The sequence below is a fragment of the Phascolarctos cinereus genome, unplaced genomic scaffold, assembly GCF_003287225.1.
Source record: "Phascolarctos cinereus isolate Bilbo 61053 unplaced genomic scaffold, phaCin_HiC Scaffold_4;HRSCAF=312, whole genome shotgun sequence".
Classification (NCBI taxonomy): Eukaryota; Metazoa; Chordata; class Mammalia; order Diprotodontia; family Phascolarctidae; genus Phascolarctos; species Phascolarctos cinereus.
In genome coordinates, this window is record NW_027555847.1 from 430,284,439 (window position 1) to 430,289,120 (window position 4,682).

General features: G+C 37.1%; 1 non-coding gene across 1 annotated transcript; it reads right to left on the reverse strand.

Moving 5' to 3' along the window:
• Positions 1–343: 343 nt before the first annotated feature.
• Positions 344–448, reverse strand: LOC144457268 (U6 spliceosomal RNA). The gene has a single exon (XR_013486589.1). It is a non-coding gene; the product is annotated as a U6 spliceosomal RNA (small nuclear RNA).
• Between the last annotated feature and the right edge of the window lie 4,234 nt (positions 449–4,682).

The window sequence follows — 4,682 nt, forward strand, 5'->3', positions numbered from 1 at the left end:
GATAAAGCTTTAAGTACCTCACAGTGACTACTCCAGCTACTTTCATGGCCAATGCAACAAATTGTTCTAATCCACCCATTCCACAGGGAAATATTTCACATTCTTGCAGTAGAAAACTGTCTAACTCACTGACAGGTTTGAGGCCCATCAGTTACCCTCAACCTGCGGTAGCGTGACAAAAAGTTTTATTGGGGTGTGGCTGCTATGCATGTCACAGACTCTTGTAGCTAAAGATGAGAGCTAGGTGAATGAGGCAGATATCAAAAATGGAAAATAAACCTTAAAAAGAGTATGCAGCCCTTATACCAGAGGTATTAGTCTTCCCTGAATACCCATATGCCCCCAAAATATGGAATACTTAACAAACTTATGTGTCCTCCTTGCACTGGGCCATGCTAATCTTCTTTGTATCATTCCAATTTTAGTATTGTACAGCTAAAACAAGCTAGTTTTCATTATTAATAGTAGCATTTATGATTATATTGTTATTTAACATTTATACAGTTTAATATTTGCATTATTTATATCTATAGCACATAATTTTGGGCAAATTGGTTATTCAATGGAAAGAGTGCTGGACCTGCAGTCAGGAAGACTCATCTTCCTGACTTCAAATCTGACTGGCCTCATACACATACTTGCTTTATGACCCTAGCCAAGTCACTTAACCCTGTTTGCCTTAGTTTTTCACCTGTAAAATGAGCTGGGGAGGGAAATGGCAAATGACTCTAGGATCTTTTCCAAGAAAAGCCCAAATGGGGTCACAAAAAGTTGGATGCAACTGGAAAACAATTGAATGACAAATTATATTATTATCATTACTTAATATTATTATCATTATTTATTATTATACAGGCCACAACATGTTTTCAAAGAATATGTTTCATACTTTTATTATAGAGGTTTATCCTACTTAGCATTTATAAGGATAAGAATAGGGACTAGTCCTGTGATTTTATTACTTTAAGGATACCTCCTGTACTCACATGAATCAACTCAGTTTATAATGTTGGAGAATTGGCTAACCAGGGGTGGGGAACTTGCAGCCTTCAAGGCCACATGTGGCCCTGTATGTCCTCAAGTGTGGCCCTTTGATTGAATACAAACTTCATAGAATAAATCCGCTTAATAAAAGAATTTGTTCTGTAAAACTTGGATTCAATCAAAAGGCTGCATCCAAGGACCTAGACATCTACATGTGGCCTCAAGGCTGCATGTTTCCCACCTCTGTCTCTCCGATAGCTTTAGTAACTTGCCAAGAATCTCCTAACTGGTGTGTATTAGAGGCAGGACTTGAATAGGAAACCTCATGGCTTAGAGGTCTATTTTTCGTCAATAACACCATGATGATTATATAGCATTTATGTTTGTGTCAATATGTATAAATGTATGCATATAATCATACATAAACAACCATTGCATATGCCTATCTTTATTATTTCAAAAGTGAGCCAATTGGGATTTCTTTTTTTTTTTACTTTTATTGTTGGGACTCTCTTTAGTTTTTATGATGTCATTTCTTCTATTGGCAATGGGGAGACAGAATCTTTCAGTCTTTTGGGGATTCAATCTATTGCTTGACTCTAACACACAATATGAATCTATGTTATTCCCTTGGCCCACACAGGTCAGAAGCCTCTCACATAGTTCAGAAGGCTCTGGAGCATTTTCAGGACCATCCTTGTGGCTGTGTACTTTTTTACGTATATTTTCTACAATCCTCAAGACTTTCTATCTTTAAATCTGGCCAATAATTTGTCTTGACAGAATGAAATACATTGGCAATTAATACACAGTTACTTCATTGACTGCCACAAGCACCTGTGTCAGCAGCTGTCATCTGATGCTGGCTGAGTGTGAAGAGAGAAAGAATCCTGTGAGCCAGGTGAGAGATGTCAAGAACAAACTCCGTTTATTGATCTGAGGGCTCAGGTTTATATAGTACTGGATCAAGCAATAGTAACATTCTTTTCCATGAAAACCACAAACCTAATTAAGTGATTTCCTTATTTCTTTGTACCTTGTCTGTTACTTTCTTTCCTTCATGCTGTCCTGGACCCTATCTGTTTCCTCCCTTCCTGCATCCTGTTCTCAAGAGATGGAATGGGGAGTGGTGAGCCCACATCCTGAGTTTATGAAGCTGTTGTGCTTAGTACAAACTACAGGTAAGACCCGGGCTGGCCTAAGCCATCCAACTCCCCAGGACTGGCCCTCAACATCTCTCCTTTTTTTTCTGTGCTAGCTTGAGATAGTAGATGGCTGTTCGAAGCTCACCACAATGTGAGATGCACATCAGGAGAAAACTCAAGAGTAACAGGAATACTATCCAGGGTACGAAATGCAACAGCAAACTTGATATATTCTGGAAAGTGTTAAGTTGCTTGATATAGTACAACACCTTATTAGCAATATCTTGAGAATCAATACCATCCATGTTATATTTTCAGAATGCCAAGCACCCTGAAGTATATTCAATATTTGATCAGGAGTTACATTGGTAGTATTAGAAAACAAATAAGTAGTTATGCAAACAAAAGTATAGCGGTAATCAGATTTCAAGTTACAGGTTCAACCCAAGGTGGGTAAGGCATATAAGTCCAATGTAATCATGACTCTGTCCTGGAGACACCTGCGACAGTCATCATTGCAAAAAGGACAGTCAACATCTTATTATTGGCTCTTTGTCTTCTCGGTCTCGCCTTCCTCCTCTGCTTGTCTCTCTGACCGGTTTTTCCTTTGATGCTGACAGGTGCGAATGTTCCTCTCAGGGACCCAGACTGCTTCTCCCGCATGTTCTGGAAAAATACAAGCATAACATCAACCTCAGGTTAGTAATTTTATTGGACCATCCCAATTACCCATCTTTGAATCCTTCCACATTACTGTGACATCTGGTTGCTCATCTAAAAACCTATTCTTTTGTCCTGCAAAATGTTTTTGTGCAGGAATACGTCCCTGATCGTCTAGTGTCAAAAAATTTATGGTATATATTACCTGATCCAATCTCCTTCTTACCCTGCTTTCTATTCCCCCTTTTTTCTATTTGTCAAGTGGGATTTTAATATCCTTGTTGCACTTCCGATATAAGTTACACTACAAGCTGTGCATAAGGGGCTACAGACCTTTCAGTTTGGAATGGCAGGAATACCCACTCTAAGATTCCTGCTTACTGATGTATGGCTCCAAAAGGAATCTCTGTAGTTGGCAGAATGATTATTTCAATAAGAAGCCCCTTTTCTATTCTTTGGGTTTTACATTTTTCAGTTGCAAATTCCACCCTTTGAAGTTGTATATCTGCTTCTGGAGTTAACTGTCTTGGAGAATTAAGATTAGGATCTAACTAAAAACAAAATTAGTTATAATCCCAAGAATCTTTTACTACAAACAGCAAGTTTAACTAACCATGGCTTAAAGGCTGATACAGTTAATTTTATTCTCATTGAGTTACAATAAGTAATAAAGATTTAGTATGACTCACATATGTAAATTTAAACTTGTCTGATGTAAAAACTAATTATTAGCAATCATTTCTATCTAATGTACATAAAATTGCAACTTCTCAGTAAGCCAAATTAATTGTTTAGGAACTGTATAACACAAACAAGTTCTTTTCTCAGGGCAGATGACCTTGCCCACACAGATGGTTTTTAGGAGCCTTGGCAAGTTTACAAAGTAAAGGGAATTGCCTTGTGCCCTCCTTTTCACTCAGAAGTAATTAACAATTCTAGGTTTTGACATTAAAACAGTAACCTCACTTACACACCGACTTTGTAAATGTGATCAGCTGCTGATGTCCTGAATATTTATGAATCTCACTTTAATTTTTATATATGTTACACAAAATTGCACCCAGGAAACCAAAAAAGGCTTTCTAGAGCTACTGGTAGATTCTATTTAAACAGCTAAAAATTACTATAATTATGCTGTGTTTTAAAGTTATCTGAAGAATAATTAATATTCACCAAAAAAGTACTCTTGTACATGAGGAAACTCTACTTGTACACATGGGACTTTTTAACAAGGACAGGACAGTGGTATGGTAACTACTTTTCTCAGTATATTTTCTATACAAAATAATTCCAAGATAAAGCCATTAAGTTCTCATACAGTACTATTATTTTAAATAATAATCAATAAAATAGCAAATATGTGAAAACTGCAACACTACAAAGACTGAACACTTCCATTTCCTAGTATAATCAACATTGGTATTAGTACAGTCTTGGAATAGGCAAGCAAAATAGTCAGCAGATTGAATCTTGGTGATACACTGGACTGATTTCAGCTATGACTTGCAATGCAGTAGCTGGACAGTACAGGTATCTTATGCAGAGATTTCAGTAGCAGAATGGCACTTGGTTTGATCTCAATAGAAAAGACAAAGATGCAGTTGAAAATTTAAAGAAAGACAATGTTTTTATTTGCATGCTGAAATTCTAGTTGTGTCCCCTGTCTTTACTAATGATTTTAACACTTCCAAATAATATTCTCTGTCTCTCTTCTGCCCACGGGCTGTGACCCATATTAGCTATCTTATATAACAGTACTTAGCCCCTGCGGTTTACTTTCACTTTGTCCACCTGTGTGGTTTGCTTTCACTGTAAATTTGAGATGCCAAAAAGCAGCACTCTTGTTCTTAGCCCATGTAGTTTACTTTCACTTTTAGAGACTCTGAGAAGCGC